General features: G+C 39.9%; 1 protein-coding gene across 7 annotated transcripts in view; it reads right to left on the bottom strand.

Moving 5' to 3' along the window:
• The window catches only part of LOC6034881 (signal-induced proliferation-associated 1-like protein 2), an 89,757-nt gene extending 70,075 nt beyond the window's left edge, over positions 1–19,682 (bottom strand). The window contains exons 1-2 of one of the 7 annotated variants that reach the window (XM_038251693.1): positions 19,210–19,682; positions 18,173–18,435 (exon numbers count right to left, since the gene is read on the bottom strand). The gene's annotated coding sequence lies outside the window, so the exon portion shown is untranslated. Of the gene's footprint in view, positions 1–18,172 lie in introns of all 7 variants that reach the window. The other 6 variants (XM_038251694.1, XM_038251697.1, XM_038251692.1 and 3 more) reach the window with 6 other exon arrangements.
• Between the last annotated feature and the right edge of the window lie 1,120 nt (positions 19,683–20,802).

Genomic DNA, 20,802 nt, shown 5'->3' with positions numbered 1-20,802 from the left:
TTAAGTGATAACAGTTCAATTGTTAGCAAACTAACATGTTGTTTCATGCATTGAACCACTTGCCCCAAAGGGTTGTTCGTCTTGCCCCACTAGTTGAGTAGAACATACGGAAAATCAAAAATTTTAAAATCAATTTTTTACATTAACCCTCTACAACCCAACCCCGCCTCTAGACGGGCTTCGATTTAAAAAATCGCCAAAAATCCATTTTTCAACCAATTTTTGATCTTCAAAAAGCATTGGAAAGAAGAACTTTTAAAATTTTGGAAAATTTTAGGGTTGGAAGTTTGACTTGTTTTATGTGACTTTGCCAATGTTTTTAAAAATGTCATTTTTTTAGGGGTCAACTTTGGCTGTGTTTTTTACTAACATTTCCTATATTTTAAGTAAAAAGAAGTATGCAGTAATTTTTCTAGTGCCCCAGACTATGCCTCTACGCATTTATTTACAATTTAAATGATAATGGTTCCATTTTATAGCAGAAAATGTGAAAAACATGCAAAAAATTGAAAAAGTTACTGTAAAAACATGAAAAAATTAGATAGGCAAAATGTAACGATAGGAGGTGGTAGAATAGGCCAAATACTACCAAAAACAAACATAAACTAAACAAGATAAATGCAAATTAAAATACTAAAAAGGAAACAAGAAAAACATAAAACAAGAGAAGTAAAGTTTTTCGTAGAACAAAAGTTGCTCAAAATGACCTCCTGAACACGGGAAAAATAAAAATTTTCGAAAAAAAAAATTTGGGCAGTAGAGGGTTCAAAAACAGGATTTTTTAAAAACATGTTCTATCAAAGGCTTAGTCAAGACCTGGAATAAGATGATTATAAAAAAATCCGACAGATTTTTTTACGTTTCTAGTAAGGGAGCGTTCTTTTATTACGTAACGCAGTAGGGGGGGGAGGGGGGGGTCGGAGGCCGTGTTACGCTCCATACAAAATTTTTAAAATTTGTATGGAAATTTTGTTACGAGGGGGGGGGAGGGGGTCTAAAAGTCCGATTTTTCGCGTTACGTAATAAAAGAACGCTCCCTAAGTTATAACGTGCATTTCCTTAGCTTGTTACACTTGCCCAACTTTCCCCTATACTGGAACAAGAAATTAGCATTAGCATTAGCATTTGGAGGACGCCACACCACCGGAAGGCTCCACAACGCTTATCCCACTGTTTGGTGTGGTTGTGTTAGACCCTCATCCGGAACAATAATCCAACACGGGAGATACCATGTCTTCATCTTTTGATGAGTGTGTAATACAACCCAGGGCATATGGGGGTCCTGGCCGGGTCCAAGCTATCCTCAGAGATGGGGAGGATCGTTAGTAAACACCTATCTAAAGTGCGCAAAGACCCCTACGTCACCTTAGTGGTATAGATGTTTGTAGGGAGGTTTTGGACTCAATGTTAGTAGGAGAGGTAGAACCCTAGGATATACCACGAAAGGTATTGCGGGTTGGTTGTAACAGTATTCCAAATTCCAATCTTTGCTCACCAAGTCGTCATGGCCTAGTGGTTAGAATTTTTGCTTACCAATCCAAAGGACGGGGGATCGAACCCCGCCTCGGGTGACTTTGGTTTTTCGTTCATTTTCATCATTTCAAATTTCTGTGTTCTTAACTTTCTCGTTGGGAGCAGATGGGAATCGAACCATTCGCTTAAAAAGCAAACACCGTAACCAGTCAGTCACGGCCGCTCCTCCCTATACTGGAACAAGAAATGTACATTTATCCAGGAGACTTGACTAGTTGGAAACATATGGCGAGTGCTGAAAAAATCGAGCTTTGCATCGAATTCCATACAATATTTTGCGCGATTCAAAAAAATAACTTTCAGATTCTTCTTTTAAAAGCTGCTGAAAAGCATTTAAAGATCAGAATTGAAGCCTTTCCTCACTAAGCAAAGCTAAATACAAAATTTTGCGGCCGGTTCTCGGACCAAAACCCGCTTGCCATTATCATCGAAAACGTGTTCGATAAGGCCGGATGGTTCCGTAATATCGGCAGCAGCAGCTGGCTCGTCATTTCATTTACCTCTCTCCATCCAGCTGGTCCCGTGATGCTGGAGAGGAAAAAATGCACAATTTCGGGCAAGCAAAAAAAAGCATACACGAAGTTTGTGTAAACAAAAGCTTGGCGAAAAAAAAGGGGGAAAACCTTTGACAAATGCCCGATGAATTGCCCGGCGTTATGACCGGGGGATCATAAATCTTTGGACCCGTCAGGCTCGACAAAAGCAAAGTTATGCGATTAGCTTTTATTGACCCCGGACTCACGTCCGAGGTGCCACAGAGAGCCATTAATATGTGCATTTATTTTGGTTTTATTTGCTTTTTAGCTGAAAATTCGAAACAACTAATTACCCCCTGCGTCCGAGATTAACGCATCTGGGCCCGGAGAGGACACAACTGTGAGAGATTGGTTCGTTTGCGATAAGTGCGTAGGTATGAATTTTAAGCAGCGGCCTCCGAGCTTAAACCTTAATGGGAAGTTTACATGAGTTTCCCATCGCAGGTCGGTAAACAAAACGAGATAATTGCGAAGGCGACGAAACGTTTGGTATCGGTGGAGGATTTTCAGCCTAGAACTTTGGAAAATGTGTTTGAATTATTCAATAGTTTTACTTAACAGCAAGTTGTTAAACCAAATTTAGACTACGAGCTGATTGCCCACGGACTTGTTTCAAATTAGCTTTTTAAAACAGACCTTTGATAACTTTTAGAATATGATTTAGTTAGGCAAGATTCGATTTGATTTGAAGACTCTAATTCGCCTTGTGAACTTAATCAACGCTTTCTCTAGGACAGAAATGTACCAATTCACGCAAAGAGGTCATAAGATTAATGTTATTACGCAAAATTAACATCAATTTCGTTTGTCCAAAATTAAACCCTCCAATATCTAATGGATGTAGGAACAAAATTACAACATTCCACGTTCCAGAGCAGCAAAGCATAAATGCATACATCGCGATTTACTCAAAGTAATTGTACACCAACCTTCCTGCGCCTCACTCAGACGTAAGACCTCTTGACTCACCCCGCTTTTTTAATTTTTTTTTTTTGCTTCGCTCTACTCATTCCCGAACCACCCGGGTTTTGAAGTTCGTGGTGCTCACTGCCAGTGGCAGGGTCGGAATGCCTTCTTCAAGTGCCCTCAATCAATTAGTTTTGAACTTTGCGCGAACGCGCGCGTTCCTCCAGAAGTTTTCGCGAGCTACGTGCGTGACCTCATTGTACACTCGTTGCAAGTATGAATTTACAATTTCATTCGCGCAGCTGCCTGGACCCGTAACCCATTCCGTTCCGCAGCGGTGGTCCTTCGACGTTGAGTTCCAGCCGGTTTTCATCAACCCATGCTGCTGCTGCGCTTCTCCAATTTCATCTCTGCGAACGTCTTTATTTTTAATCGTCATCAGGGCCAGGACCGTTCTTCTTCCCTCGCATACGAATTCGTTTCTTTTTATCGTTTGGAAGGGCGACCAACCCGACCCAGAGAGGTCTCCCACATGACGGTGGCGAATTCTAGATGAAATGTGCACGAGAGATGAAAAGTGACACTCCAGGCGATGGCAGTGCGCGCCTCGAATAGCTGCACTCTAGCCGATGAGCGCCGGCGATCCAATTTTGAATGGAATGTACGTGACTTTGGTGCGGAACAGGAAATTCCATTCCTCTGATTAAAATCCCAGGATATTTGAGTGTTGTGGCGTAGCTGGGAAACACTTTGCTTCCCCTGCTCTTCCTGAAGAGGAACCCACGGGAAGAGGAGGAAAAAAAATGTTATTGACAATTTGCATAATGGAGCAGCAGCAGCAGCCTCCGTGGAGAGATCTTGGTGGATAAGAAGGACTCTCTCGTACGCAGCAAGACACACTTGTCCTTATCACATCGTGAAAGTCATAAAGTGTGATCCCCTCAGGATTTGACTTCAATTTCATTTCCGTCGACCTCTTGTCGCCGTAGGAGGTTGTAGGAAGGAGAGTTGATTGTTATAGCAAATGCAGCAGAAATTTCATTTAGAATAGTACCATCTGTGTGACTGACGTCTATGTATGGTTTGATATACGTTGTGGTAGGGTAGAAACAATTTGTAAGTGCATGGCCAAATTAAGAAAGATTTATCTTTTTTCAGAATGACAAACTTTATGTACTTGCAATTATAGCATAAAAATGCTGTCGATACAAAAAAAAAGTATTAAAATATCTATCTTGGTATCTTGAAAGATTCCTTTCTGATAATCAATCAAAGAGTCAAGGAGGAATTAGACTACGCTTGCATACATTTTTTCTTATTTGTTTGAGAGTTTACCGCAAACAAGTTTGCGCGTTTGACGAACTGTCAAACGCGAAAAAGTGCGAGTTTGTTTGTTTGCCATAGTCTAATACCTCCTTCAGCCCAACAATGGCTACGATATCGTCATCCTGGATAGCTATTGGACGCTTTTTTGTTGACACTAATCCAACCTTATTTTGCCAATTGGTTTTAAGAACAAACGTTAATGTTGAAAGCAAATTAAAAAAACAATTGGAATCAAATTTATAGGAAGTTGTACAATGTATCAATCTTTTTTATGTTAAATTCATTGATACATTCGCAAATGTTAAACACAAAAATTGAAAAAAAAACTGCAGAGATGTGATGAAAAATGGTAAGAATCGGATAACTATGGCGCCCTCTACAGGTAAAAACGGAAACAATTGGTTTTCTCCATACGTTTTGACGCTTTTTCCCATACAAACTTCAAGCGATTAGAGGTCCCGTGGGCAGAATGAGCTTAAATTCGAAGTTTAGCTTAGTGATGGGCCAATATTTGATTTCAGCCCGGATTTGGACCTCCCATGGGTATTACGGGTATCAGGATTAATTATCATTCCGCTGCGATCGTATCCCGCCATTGCGGAAATCGCAGAGGTCCCTCAGTAGGCTCAATTGTTGGCATGCTCGATCAACATGCTTCATTTCATATCTGAACAAGTCATGTGATTGCAAAAAAAAATCTGAAATAAGCAGAGCATGCTTGGCAAGCCATGCTGGTTTTTGGTATCCTGAAATGAAACGTGGTCGTGAAATGCGTTGCGCTACACAGAAAAAAATGATGGTAATATTCATCAGGAAATGGTGACAGATTTTGTGGCAAAATAAATGATAAATTTTACCCCAGAAAATGATGAATTTTCATCAGATTTTGATGAATATTCATCAGGTTCACATTTTTACACATTTTTTATGCAATATTACACAAATAAAGAGGTAATATTCAACCTACCAAATTTTCAACATTCCAAAATTCAACTTTTTTTTCTGTGTACTCAAAGTGCGCTTTATAGTCGCATCCAACCTACAGGTCAGAACAGACCGTCGCATTTAGCCAGACTGACGTTATTTAGAACCGCAGAATGTTAAAATATCTTGCCATTAAAAAAATAAATTAAAAAATCCCGAATTTTTAACCACCAAATTCCTAAATTTGAAAATGCTCAAAAGAGTGTTTTATGTCTATCATAAATGTTAGATTGTATCGATAATCTTGAAAATATTTTAACTGAAAAAGGCACACAATTTTACATAAGCCTATTTTTTAACTTTGAAAGTCGGTCCAGTAAGTGAAGATACCGTCAATTGAAAAATTAAGGTTGAAACACATTTTAAACTGAATTGACCTGTACTGTATCAAAATTGTGCAGTTGCTTACTGCTTTTTTCAGAACTTAATACAAATAAAATGAAACTCTTCAAAACAAGCAAATCAATTTTCTGTCCAATTAGCTCCAATTGCTGTCCATTCACGCTTTCGTGATAACGTCAACGGAAGTTGACGGCTCGGTGAACAATAATAACAGCAAAGGTCGTGCACCTCTTATCGGCCACCACCGCGCCAATAAGAACAAAAAATCGCATTGAGCAATTCAAGCAGTCCGGCATTCCAGCGAAGGTTCGCACAGCTATTACTTATCGTCGCCGGGATTCTTCTCAGGAATTCTTTCCTCCGACAAACACACCTCTCCGAGTCCGAAAATCTATTCAACCGCGTCGGCAAGATCCGTTCCAACTGTGAACTGTTTTGAGTCTGGGCATGTGTGTGAGTCATGAATGAGCCCGATTCATTGACGTTCGATCGACGCGGAAGGTGGTGGTAGCACAAGAAAGAAAACGAACCTCGACACAGGGATTCCGTATACAGAACTTTGCCGTGTTGTGTTGGTTTTCTTCACCTCTCTTCTCACGACGACGATCCGTAAGGCTTCCTTGCTTCTTTTGCTGATTCTTGGTTGCATTTCGCTGCGCTGTAGCTTCACACTCACTCGAGATCACCGCGTCTCTATAGGATCGATTCTTCAATTCGATGCGCTGCTTCCCAGCCATACAGTGAGACAACTGTCCTTTTTGGACCGAGCCTCATCGGAACAGCTGCCAGCAGCTGTCCGCAAACGCGCGTACCTGCTGCATCTACACCAGGAATGGCAAGATCCAGTTCACTGGCTTGTTAAATAATCGAGCATTCTTCAACCTTTTCAGGTAGGTGGTTGCTGCTGCACCGCGCTGTATTTGTCAAGATCTCCAAGTTCACACTCGGATGCCCTCTCCGATTCTGGTCGATCTCTACTTGGTGAGCTGGCCAATTTTATTCTCGTTTAGGGCCTCGAACTAGCGGATGGAATCTACGCGAGGAACAGCTGAAGGTTCCAAGCTGACATTGACTTTCGGGTCGAGATCTGGGCGCGAGATCAGCGCCCCGCGTCTTTTGGGCTCAACCGACCATGTACCACGCCCCAGCAGAGTGGCCCCGCGGCAAAAAAGCGAAAGTCGCTGGTTGATATCACAAAAATTTATATATTTTTAATACCAACCTGGCCGCGAAGGCTCCGTGAAAAGTGAAAGACGCCCGTCACACGTGTGTGTGTGTGTGTGTGTGTGTGTGTGTGCGATGGCATCAGCGGCGAACCGTTTCTTAAGGTCACACTTTCCTTTCGAGGTGTGTTTTGATTGCAGCGATTTGGGAACGCATTTTAAAACACACACAAACCGGTTACGGCGACTGACCACGAGGGAGGGGGCGCTCAGCTGCGTCATTTGGGGGCCATGTTTTATCAGTGTGGCCGAAGATTTGGGGGAGATTTGGAGCTAAATAAGGCGCGATAGCGGACTTGAGGTTGTTTATTTTTGTTTTGGTAGAGCCGACGTGGTTCGACGTGGTTTGAAAGTAAAAGCATTCATATGCAAAAAAAAGCAGTTTTGATCAACATACTTTTACTTGCAATTTATTTGGGTTTTAAATAACTTTTTAACACATAGATTATAAGCAAAGATAAGAAGCTGCTTTTTCTGGTGTCATCTAGTATCCTTGGAAACGAACCTGATTCTCAATATATGAGAATCGAAGATTTTTTTTAACTTTTATTTTTTAAAGGGTTAAAATGGATCAAAATAAACATTTTTATGCATGAACACGAATATGACAAAATTATCACCAGAAAATGGGATCTAAGGGGTCCCCGAGCAAAAAATTACAACCAAAAACTTCACTAAAAGTAAAAGTATCTATTTAATATAAGTGATTTTTTCTTTTTTTTTACCCAAATGTATTCGATTAAATGCAAAAATGTAAAACAATTTGAAATAAATGAATGAATGTGAACAGTTAATAATAAAACGAAAAATACAACAAAGATGAAGAGCATTTAGCCATACCACTTAGAATGTAAATGAAATGTAATTATTATAAGAGAGTTCAATAAAGACATATTTAATTAAATTCTATTTAATATGTTAAACTGCCTTACCCAAACCGATCTTAGTCTCAGATGGTAGTCCCAGATGTCCCCTACAGGTCGAACCGAGTTGATATCTGGATGGAACACTTTTTTATTTGAGTTTGAAAATTATGCTATTTTTTCACTAAAACGCCAATAACCCCCTTTAGCTTTAATCAATCGGGATGCTCTACCCTGCATTTTGTTGCATTTTTCAAGCCCTTTCAGATGCATTTAGAATTTTGAAATTTAATTGAATTTTGCCTAAGTTTTAGCCGTTTTAAGATTTTTGACGTTTTTGAACCTTTAAACTTTGCGTCCCGATTTGCCCCACATCCCGTTGACCTAGAGTGCTCATATTTTGGCCAGATGCTAGTTTTATATGTACAAACAACCCCTGAAGATTGCAGGCAGATTGGTGAGGTCGATGCGAGATGGGTATGCTTTGCTCGTGAACTCGCTCTTAAGTCTCACCCAAACAACCCACAATTTTCTAATGTCGATATCAAACTTTCGGTGGTTATATCTTGAAAAAACAGAGTCCTTTATCAAAAAATCTGTAAAGTATTTTTCGATTGGAAATTCATTTTTTTCCAAAAATTACTATTTTTTCAAAAATTCATAACTCAGCGGCAGATTTTTTGACCATGTTTCTCTATGGCTCAAAAGTTGCGGGTTTTTGTCTTCTAAATCATATCAAAAAATCTCGAGAATAAAAAAAATACGTATTTTGGGAAATTTGGGAAAATTTGGAAAGTTCCCACAAAGTTTGAGCCAAATCAAAAAATAAAAATGGTCGAAATCGGCCGAATTTGTAGAGCTCAACTGAAAGACTGGTCTAACAAGTTATCAGCAATCCCATCGCTTGAAGTTCGAATCAGAGTCTGAGAAGTTGGAGATGTCAAAATTAGAGAATTCGGAGCTTTAAATCATCAGAAGCCGGAGTCGTGTCGGTTAATTTCAACAACTTTGTTTGGGAGCTTTTATGGTCGTTTCAAGATTTCGCAGACTTCTGTATTAGACTGGTAGAAGATCTGGGATACGCCCTAAGCAAGTGTTATGACCATAGGATGAAGTTAGGAGTTGGACCATCAGCCTCAGCGCCAGTTTCTCAACACATGCTTCAATCGATCAGCCAAAAACCATCGAATCAATTTTCAGAAGAAAAGATCAATCAAAGAAAATGAAGACACCCGGTTAAAGAGCTGGGGCGCAGCACGTGATGCATACCGGGTGGACACCTTGGCACCGATTGGTGGCGGGCTCGACGCATCTTTCGAAGGTCTACGAATCGAACCACTTTTGCTTTTTGGTGAAATTCTTCTGCGAAGGTTTCGATCGTAAAAAGATTGGAAAGCGCGAGCACGCGCGGAAATTAAAAATTTAGTTATGAAAAGTAATTAAGACGTGTTCGTTGGATAACAAGATGTTTGTAATGCAAAATGGCGTCTACGAACACACAGACTTTTGTGGCATTAAGACAGCGCCTTAAAAAGTGAAAAATGATTCGGACAAACAAGTCATAACACCTCGCGCAGCAGCACTAAATCAGCTGATTCAATTAAATGATGGTCGATTTTGACAGATATACGACCCATGTAAGCCTCTCGGCATGAATTATGGAACGGACCCAGGCCGTGATGGACATCATTTTCGAAAGCGAAACAGCAGCATTCCTTTCGCGCGTAAATCTGCGGAATCCAGTAGAAAATCGCATACCTCGGTTCGCATCTGCATCCATCGCGGGTGGGAGGCATCACTGATTCTCACCGGACTGTTAAGTTTACTCGCGAAAATGTGCGCAGCCATCGCAGTCGGTAAATGTATAAAACAATGTCGGTGCGGATTTTGCTTTCATCCACTCAATTCCAGAGGCGCCTCCAAATGGGCCTCACCCCCCTCGGACTGATGGTCACAGCTTGCGGACACGATGCACGCGCGGTGCTTCCAAGAGAGGGGAACATCCCACTTTTGCACACCTCACCGGTTCCGAGTCTTGGATGGTGGTCGGTGGCCGATTTACAGGTGTTTTTGAATGAGTTATTGGTCTTTCTTTGAGCAAGTTGTAGAAAAAAAGCTAAATAATTGAAAGTATAGAAGACGTTACTAGTTAAACAATGGTTTCATACAGGTTTCAGACCTTCATGTAACGCTAATGTACCCCCATCTGACATCCAAGTGAATACCAAATTACATCACGGATTGACAGATAAACAATAGACGAGTCAGAGTGAAATGATCTCGATTTGGATGGAGAGTTTGACCCTTTTGAACTGATCGAGAATTTGTGAGTATAATGCTCTCGACCGTACACCATTCAACCACCAGATTGAGAGTTCTGTCATCTCAGTTGGATAATCGTATTTTTTTCAGTTCGGTAGTTGCATTTTCAACAAAACCCCTAATCTAAGCTCGTTCCTGACAGTTACAAGGTATCTCTCATTGTTTAAATCCCCGTTGTCCATTCAAAACAAAGATCCAGGTCGTCCAACTATCAAATCCTTCCCACACCTCCGTCCTAATCCTCTTGGTCGTCGTCGCCGCGGCGCGACCTGTTAAGAGGACGATGACTCTGCTGCTGCAAATGCAAAGTCCTTTGTCCGGAAAAACTCGTCGTACTTCGTCCTATTTATCTGGTTCAATGTGCCACAGAGCCTGTCGAACAACCCCCCCAGAACCGAGTCGGGGGTTGACTCTGGCGGCGCCACCGTCGGCGGCTGCAAAAAGGGAAACGAACATGACATGAGCTATTATAAAAGCCGAGAGAGAGAGAGAGTTTCCGATACTGATAACAAATCGTCGTTCGACTGTGGGGCGGTGCCAGACAGAGTTCCGGTCGTCTGCTGGCGATGTTGTGCGCGTAGACCGGTTCTCGAGCCGTATGATTACGTAGAGAATCTACTAGGGCGAAAGAGTGTTTCGTCACAGAGTTGCCGCTGGCGTGGTTTGAACATGCGAGGGGATTGGAGAAGGGCAAGCATTACATTGGAAGCACATCACGACGATCCGCTTTGATCTGCGAGGTACACCTGTTCATGGCGGAACAACACACGCCAGGCCTGTGCAATTATTGACGATGACATAGTCCGAGACTATCCGGAAGCACGAGAGAAAGTGCTGTCCCCCCCGCAGATGGTGGAGGGCCGGTGCGTCACGAGACGCAGCATTTAATGATAAGCGTTTTTCTGCGGTGAAGACCTGCCGTGTCATGTCACCTGCTGGGGTTGTACCTTCCTCGTCACACGAGGAAGATTGGAATTTTGGGCGTAATTGGACACGCGGCCCACCGATAAGGTTGATGAAGGTGGAGTAAATTAAAGTTTGGTGCGTAGCGAGATTGATATCAACGCCCCCCAACCAACCCCCAACCAGGTAACGTTGAGTGTCATCATTGCGGGGTTGGGTCACACATAACCCAGAAACACCCCGTAACCTAGAAATGAAGCAATGGAAGAAGCGCGTCGTAGGTCCCCCCCACTCGGAGAACAATGCTATCTGTCAATCGTTTTACGACTTCATCAGTCCGCAAATTGACGAGCAGTTGATGCTGAAACTGGGCTACACACCGCTCTCTGGCAGTAGGTGTGATCACCGCGAGCGCTTAGCGGTTCACCAGTCTTTCGAAAGATGACTTAAATTTCGTTCAAGATAGCCAACTAAGGGGGTGCTGCTGATTTAATTCGCTACGCAAACTTTGGGCAATTTCCGTTGCGACACCCTTAAGTTGTTTGCCAAAGTACACGAAATCAGCGCGGCGAAAAAAGTGCAGCTCGGAAGACAATGCGCGGACCTGTTGCAGACTGCACAAAGCCCCGCTGCATGTTCTGGTACACGGCAATTAGTTGCCTCCATGTGGGCATAATAAAAATGTCTAACTCTGGGTTTCTTTCTCGATTGGTGGAGTTACACTACGCTGACTTGGGAAAAACGCGCGCGGTGGGTAGAAGGTCTCTCCATGCGTTGACGACCGTCGTATACGCAATCCCAGTCAGTCAGGGCTGTTCGCCACCAGGGCATGGGAAGGGAGACAATGGCCAGCCAGCCAGCTCACCGGGGTTGATGTTGTAGAATGGGGACGAATGCCTCGCGCGTTGATTGCGCTGCAGCACAGAAGTACCGAGTCGATTGTTGGTGGGACATTCGGAAAAAAGGTGTATAAAAGACTAGTTTACCAGCAGCGGGTAGTAGCAGCTTGTAATACGTCTTCTTCATCAGCGCTGTTATTCTACGCGGCAGTGAAGTGATGACGACTATGGCGTCGGTGATGTTCTGTTCCAGGAATCACAACAGTTACACTGCAAATGCGAGTGAGTGGGGCTGCAGCGCGAATGACATACGGATGGGGCCGTTTTCCGTGCGACCACATGGCACATCGGCGTCAGTAGCCACTGACAGGGCAGTATTTTTATGCGAAGCTGGCTTTTAGTGAGTACGTTCAGAGGTAGCTGATTATTCCTTGTGAACTTGAAATAAAGTGGTACTTCAACTTTTTTTTATTATTATAGACATTTTACCACTTTTGTGGCATTCATGTCTTACTTCAACTTATGTTTTCACGAGGGAATATTAATTACAATTCGGCAATTTTTTGGGAGTGTTCCCAGTTTTCATAATTCTCTATCAAATATCCAACTTCTAATATGTAATAAAATAAGTTTAGCTAAAGCGAAAATGTATTGCGATCGTGTTGCCAGATCACCAATGTTCACAAATTATCGAAAAGGTTTCCAAATACTACCGAATAATGTACAGTGGGATGGTTCCAAAAATCCTTTTCATTAAAAAATTCAAATTGAAATTTGAAATTTTCTCAGGTGTCAATTTGAGTACAGAGTTGCCAGATTTAGACCCATCGATTTAAAAAAAACTTTTCACCAATTCACCAATTTCACAAAAATCTCGGAATGTCTGGTTAAGTTTCGGTAATTTTGGATAGGGTTGCCAGGCATCATTGAAAATGTTTTTCTAATACCTTTCAAGAATATACAGTCCAGACTCGATGATCCGAAGGTCTCAGAAAAATTACACTTCGGATAATCGAATCACGATAAAAATATTTCAATGTCTTATTTTTTATTGTCGAGCTCTAGTAAGAACTCTAGATTTGATCATTTTTATGGCAATGAAACATTCAAATTTGACTAAAATGGGATTGCAGAACTCGAATTCGATTAAAAAAAAAATAAGAAAATGAAAAAAGAAAAAAAAACATATTTTTTTGTGATTCCATTATCCTAAGTCCCATACAAACCTTCGGATAATCGAACTTCGGATAATCGAACTTCGGATAATCGAGTCTGGACTGTAATACAGTCATGCCTCGATTTTGCACGCCTCGGTTTTGCACTGCCCCGGTTTTGCACCGTTTAGCTGTCTCGGTTAAGCACGGCCCAGCACAGAGCTTATGGGTTTTTGGCTATATGGGAGACATTGGCTTTAATCGTATGAAAAATCATGCAAACATCAAAAAATTATAGTGTTTAGGAATCGGGATGATGTCAGTTATCCATTAAAATTATTATTTCATGAAAATTTTCACAAAAATACGTATTTTTCCTGTATTTTGAAAGTGCATTTTTTTTTTCTCTAAAGAATCCAAAAATATATTGTTATTGGAATATGGGTATCAAATGATCAGTTTTTTTCATACATTTCGGATATACTAACAAATTTTTTAGAAAAAACTCCAAATTTTCACAAAACTACGTTTTTTCGAAAAAAAAATACTAAAAATTTCAATTTTTACAATATGGGTATCAAACGATCGGGATTTTTTATACATTTCGAATGTAATAACAACATTTTTAGAAAATACTCAAAATTTTCACTAAACTACGTATTTTCGAATAAAATACTCAAAATTTAAATTTTTACAATATGGGTATTAAACGATCGGGATTTTTTCATACATTTCGAATGTAATAAAAAAAATTTTAGAATATACTGTAATTTTTCACAAAACTACGTATTTTCGAATAAAATACTCAAAATTTCCGTTTTTACTATGTGGGTATGAAACGATCGGAATTTTTTCATACATTTCGAATGTAATAACAATATTTTATTGAAAATACTCAAAATTTTCACAAAACTACGTATTTTTGTAAAACTTTTCAAAATTTCCGTTTTTGAAATAATGGGTATCAAATAATCAAATCATTTTTTTTTCAAAAATACGTAGTTTTGTGAAAAATTTGAGTATTTTCATTTTTTTTAATAACTTTCGAAATGTATGAAAAAATCCAGATCGTTCGACATCCACATCGTAAAAACGGAAATTTTGAGTAATTTTTTAGAAAATACGTAGTTTTGTGAAAATTTGAAGTATTTTCCAAAAAAAATGTTATTACATTCGAAATGTATGAAAAAATTCCGATGGTTTGATATCAACATTGTAAAAACGGAAATTTTAAGTTTTTTTTTCAAAAATACGTAGTTTTGTGAAAATTTTGAGTATTTTCTAAAAATGTTGTTATTACATTCGAAATGTATGAAAAAATCCCGATCGTTTAATACTCATATTGTAAAAATTTAAATTTGGGTTTTTTTTCAAAAAGACGTAGTTTTGTGAAAATTTTGAGTATTTTCTAATAATGTTGTTATTACATCCAAAATGTATGAAAAAAACCTGATCATTTGATACCCATATTGCAATAACAATATATTTTTGGTTTCTTTAGAGAAAAAAAAGCATTTTCGAAATACAGGAAAAATACGTATTTTTGTGAAAATTTTCACATTTTAATGGATAGCTGACATCATCCCGATTCCAAAGCACTATAATTTTTTGATGTTTGCATGATTTTTCGTACGATTAAAGCCAATGTCTCCCATATAGCCAAAATCCCATAAGCTCTGTGCCTCGGTTATGCACGCCTCAGTTTTGCATCCCCCATATGCGGTGCTAAACCGAGGCATGACTGTTTAAATCCTTCGTTTTTACAACAAAATAAAAAGTATTTGTACTCACGATTCCTTGATATTAAAAGTCAGGTTTCAACATTTTGTGATATGGTTTCCAGATTTTATTGAAATGTGTATCAAATACCATTCTAAAAATATACTTGCTAAAAGTTTTTAGTACTATCTTTAAAACAAAACCGACAAAAATCGAACAATCTTGTTCTGAGAACACTGAATTCCGCAGTGTTCTGAATATTTTTTTCTGAAATCTTATCAATTCTATAAATATATTCTACCTTTTAAAAAACACGTCTCGCCCTGTTTACTCAAGAAACAGAACACGCTGACGAAATTCTAATCAAAAAAGAATTAATTCGGTAGCTCTCACGGTAAACTGCCAAATGCTGTCACATTAGCAGAGCAATTCGGCCACCCCGAACCGTGACATCGTGTGGACACGGACACACATCAGTCCATACGTCACGACTCGCCCCATGATCTCATGGAACAGGCATTTCTCTTCAGACAGCAGCCTTTAACCTACACTACGGCAGCTTTGGTGGCACATTCGTTTGAGCAACTTCTTGGTCAGTTTCGAGTTCCAGCTGGGTTGTAGCGTTGTGGTCAGAGAAATTTGAAGATTCGTTAGCGTTGACTCTCGCTACAAAACATATCAGTGCGGAACTGACCTTCAAACGATTGCGACGGGTTAAGCCGTCGTCGTCGTCACCTCTCCGTCTCAAAAGCTCGTTGATTCAGGGTGTGAAATTCCGGCTTGGCCAAACCAGCCGATTTGCATGCATACCTCTTTGCGACTGTGACTGTTTCTTCCAGTCGTTGAGGTTTTTTTTCGGCCGGCGTCAATGAAGTCGAACGAGTCGGTGTGTGCGATTTGCATGCCGTTTCAAGTTGGACTTGAAGTTGTTCGAGAGATTCCAACGGCGACATTGATTTCTTTGGAATTTTTTCATCCGACGGGCGTCCTTGACACAGGCGAGTTGTGCGTGGCGTGGCGTGGCGTGACGATTCTGAGGGCTACCGTTTCGGGGACCAACTCTTTGATTGGCGATAACCTTCACTTTGGTTTAAGTCGAACTTAATTACTACTTTTGTGTAGGTTCCGCTAACCGCGGGAAGGGTGCGGCCGGGGAGGCCTGTGTTTAGGCCGAGATAAGCGTGTTGATTGTTTGACCGGCGAATGTAAATTGAGCAATTTGAATCAATTTATGGCCCCAGCCACGGCGACGGCGGGCACTTCCGTTTTGATAATGGATTTGTAGGACAAAAACGCGGTATCACGTTTACGGCGAGGTGGAAAAACTACATTTCGCCCATAAAAACGCACTTTGCAGTCGATATTGGTGGATGCGCGCGTTATTAAATCCGAACCCATAATCATCATCATTGCTCGTTGCAATCCTCGCAAAATAATAAAAAAACAACTCGCGATCGTATTAATGTTTTATGGACAGAAAAAAGGCTCACCAAAAGCTCACCAGGTGAGGGGTGCAAATTACTTCGAAATTAAGCGCCTTGTAAGACGCTTTTTTTGGACGACGGATTTATGCATCGCGAAGGGGGACTCAGAGGTAATCAGCAATGAACTTGGCTAATGGGGTGGAAATTGGGAATGATTTTCCAATAATGCTCATCAAATAGGAATCAAGCTATTTAAATGATCGAATTGCAAGTTTTATTAATATCATAATATTCGTTTCTGCTTTTACAAAATAACAATCGCCATTAAACAAATTTTAATTAATATTTCTTTTTTTTTCTCCGCCAACTCACAAAATCGGAAAAATGTCCCAATCCTTTTTTGATTTACATGAAAATTCGCTCTATTTGATAATTTTGTTTCCTGACCACGAATTCGATTTTTACTAAGGCACATTTTCTATGATTTCTAGCTCGAAACCGTGAGTAGATAGAAATTTGAGGTCAAAGGGACTTTTGTATAAAATTGGACGCTCAGTTTGATGATCTACTGAAAATTCCGAAAAATACTGATTTTTCAACAAAAGTTCTATGAATTGTTAGTTAATTAGTTTTAAAAAAAATATTAAAAAAATTACTGCCATTTCCCGTTATTCAACTGTTCGAGAGACATGTCATTTTATGTAAATTCAAAGTACTTTTCGAATCTGAACAAAATTCTAAACTTTCATTTTAAACTTAATTGAGTTTAAGAGAAATTTTTAAGGGTAAGCAAAAAAATAGGTCAACATAAGACAAAACCAATCATTTCCAAACTATAACACCATATTACACCTTATTGTACATATTTCTTCGAACACATACCATGTACTCTTTTTCACAATTATCATTGCCAGATATCTTGAGCACCTTAATAAAGTTCATTAAAATTGCACCCGGAACATTAGTTGTGAAGTTGACAAAAAAAGAACCCGAGTCAAGACTTCCCGTACTGGCAACACTGTTCCGATATATCGTAATTTAGATGGAATATACAATACTTAAGTAAAGTACTAGTTCGGTAAGTGTTGTTTAACTGGTTTGCTTTTTAACTGGGCGCTTGATGTAACCCAGTTTTAAAAACTAACAAACGTCAAAAAACAAAAATAAAGCCAAATGATCGAGAGGTCAGTCGATGCATTAATAATTCTGGAGCAACATTTGAAAGGGGCGGTACGACATTGCTCTTACGGCCTTTGATTCCATTTAAACGCGTGCAATGCGTGCAATCAAAGGCCGTAAGAGCAATGTCGTACCGCCCCTTTCAAATGTTGCTCCAGAATTATCAACAAATAAAACTCTTTTTTTTTCAAGTTTTCATGAAATTTCATGTCATATTCAAAGGATATTCATAGGGTATGTTCTGAATTTTTAATTGAGTTACTTTCATATTAATTTTGTGTTAAGAAAATATAATGCATTCATGTTCCCCTCGTCATTTTTTTAACATTAAAAATACGTAAACATACACAGCAAATTTTGGATTGCCATTTCAGTAAAATAATTAACTGATTGTGATTCAGTAATCATCACTTTTGCTGAAATTCGGTAATGAACAAAAACATTGCTGAAAAATCAGTAACTGCATATCTGTCAAACTGAAATGTCACTTATGACTTATTGTTTGGATGCAGCCGAGAGAAAATCCTCTTTCAAACGTGTTGTGTGTTTTAATTTTGTATTGTGATCTTTAGAAACCAAGGTAAGAAAAATGTTAATAACAAATGCCTCGATGCTAAACACCTGTTTTGTTAGGTTTGGACGATTGATGAAATGAATGTACAAATAACAGTACTGGAAACATTTTTAATGACAAGCAAGATCAAATTTTTATAACTGAAATACCAGCAACGATTGCCGAATCTTCAGCAAATGATCTGTCAAAATGCCACAAGAAAATTACTGAATTTTCAGCCAAATAATTTGACCTTTCTTTTGCTGAAATTTCAGTTGTTTTAGCAACCATAATTACTGAAATTTCAGTAGATGAAAATTCAGTGAAACTTTACAGAATTTCAGTAAAAAAAATGTGTGTACTCACATTCACATCGGAAGAATCAGACGGCAGGCGTTGTTTCACCGGCACGCAAAACAGCGCCAGATTGTCCTATCCTTGCTCGAGTTCACACAGGACAGGACACTTGAACTTGTTTTCGTTCTGCTTCTTCTTCTTCCTCGTCCTCCTTTTCTTCTTATGTGTGGATAGTTTGCGTAGTTCAGCCACAGGTCACTTCCGGTGTTGTTGTCGTCGTCGTCGTTGTTGCTTGCGTTGTTTTTCGACAATTACTGCACCATTCCACCTTCCTACACACAATTTCACGGAACCATGCACAACTTAATTGGTTCAGAGGTCTGGAACCCAGGGGTCCAGCGGGTCACTTTGTCACTGCGTACACCCCCTCACACTAGCGCAAAACGGAACTCCGCAGTCGATCGCGCGGTAATTGAACCGAAGCAAATGGCATTAAGTAATCCAATTTGCGCGGCGAACGTGCTATTTTGTATGAGTTGAGTTGGTGTCGTTGTTTATGTTGGCAATTGTTTGCTTTCAAGTTTCAGCATTTACTCGATAGTTATTTTGAATTTTATTCACACTGAATGTGTTGTCAACAGAACTTCTTTCCCCAACTTAGAATGGTATTAGTGGCGTACAAGTCACGTAAACATGTTGCTCTGGCATGGAGCAGTAGAACGCAACAAGTTTTTACTTCTGCCACTTCCACACTTTTTGGTCTTCCGTAACTCCGACGTCGACTTCGCTGTATTGTGCGGCCGTTCAGTGGCACATGTGCACTGGTGTTGGTTCGGAATTCTCGTGGACACTTCTGATTCCTCCACACACAAGTCACTGGATCAAGCCTGAGAGTGCGAATAACGTTTGAAAGCGTAACCCAAACTTCGATACAACAATACGACGATAGCTCGCGATAGTTGGATGTATTGAACCACAAGGTACTGCAACTCGAAGAAAACTTCAAACGGGGACACTAAATATTCATGAAAGGGCACGTATTGCTGGTTCAAGATCGCACATCACCCGATCCATTGGATTCGCTTCCTTCTTCACAATCCAATTACCCTTCGATGGTTTAATTCATTCCCGATTTCCTTCTGTTTCAGAACGCAATTCACAGAAAAAACTTCGAGCCAGCAGGATTTCCGGAGCACTCACCGCGCTCGCTCCCCTTAAGCCTCAAAAGAAACGCACAATCAACAATTATTATTATTCCAATTCCATTCGAATTAATTCGAAATGAGGAACAGCAGCATAACAACACTACAACAACCACTGCACAGCAAAGCAGAAGAGCTCCAGAGCTCCCTCAACCTTTCTTTTGTGCTGTACACGCACTCTTCTGTGTGCGGTTCTTTGCCAGCACACACACTCTCTCTCTCTCTGTACACCGCACAACTCCAACAACTCCCCGCGCGCCAGAAAATCACAACACACAAGAACAACAAAAAGAAGGATGCTGGAGGAGTTCACGCGAACGCTTGCACGACCGACAGTACGTCCGCTTGCGACCAAGGCTCAACTACGAATGACGCGCTGGATGTGTGCGAAGCGTCAGCAAAGCTGCACAACTCTCCAAAGTTCTCTCTCTCTCTCACTGACACAACTAATATGAAGACAAACGAAGCTTGTTTTGTATCACTTCATTGAGAAGTTTTGCGAGAGAGAGAGAGTTGAGCGCACGAACTGTTTCTCTCTCTCTCGATAATGCTTTGTTATTGTATGTCCAAACACGATTGTATCATCTTGTTTTTGTTGCAAATTACGATTTGTTTTGCATCTTTAACGAATTTCATCTTTACTTTTTAAATAACATAAAGCTTTGCTCAGAAAGCCGCATAACTTCAATCGAAAAGCACTGTGAAAAACAACCATGACAACCTAATTTCCCTAATACGGACTTCAAATGTAAAACCAACGGACATAATATTTCAATTGTTAACAAACGGATCAGATACTTGAATGCTAAAAACAAAAATCTTTTTCTAAGCTGCATGCAACCATGCTTAAACATTAAATTATGCTTTTCAAAATTTAGTAACATTAAACATTAAATTATGCTATTCAAAATTTAGTAATTTAAGTCTAACATTAAGAAAGACTGAACTTAACATTACTACTTTGTATTCATTTTATTGTAATTCAATGTTGAGTTTCTCGTTTGATTACTCTGATTTTTAATTCGCATTCTCACTGTCAACTTCGCATTGCAAAAAAAAAAATCTTCGCTTTGAGATACAATTGTAGCCGTTACGTATAAAAACAACGGATTTTTTACTTACCTAATACAACGGGTTTCACACATCTTAATAAATAAAGATCACCATATTTGTTATGAAGATCTGCACCTTTCCTGCAAAAAGAAATAAACGTTAGTTTTGTTACTTCGAAAATGCATTAGTAGCCGTATATGACACATCCAACCCGACCCGATTATTCAGTATAATTCAGTACACTAAGAAACACTGCCAGGTACTGAATTCTGAAGTCCGTAATAGAAGAGCAACTGTTTTTTCCAGTCTCATCGCTCTCCAAAACATAACTTTGGGCGCTAAAGGGTTTAACGCAGCTCGCGCGAGCTTTCCAACTGGAACCAAAGCTAAAAGTAGAGCTTTCTTACAACGAAGCTCGAGGAAACAGCAGCAACAAACATTTGG

Source organism: Culex quinquefasciatus, chromosome 2 (genome assembly GCF_015732765.1).
Source record: "Culex quinquefasciatus strain JHB chromosome 2, VPISU_Cqui_1.0_pri_paternal, whole genome shotgun sequence".
Classification (NCBI taxonomy): Eukaryota; Metazoa; Arthropoda; class Insecta; order Diptera; family Culicidae; genus Culex; species Culex quinquefasciatus.
Note: the sequence above shows the minus strand (reverse complement) of the source record. Positions and strands in the feature narration are given on the sequence as shown.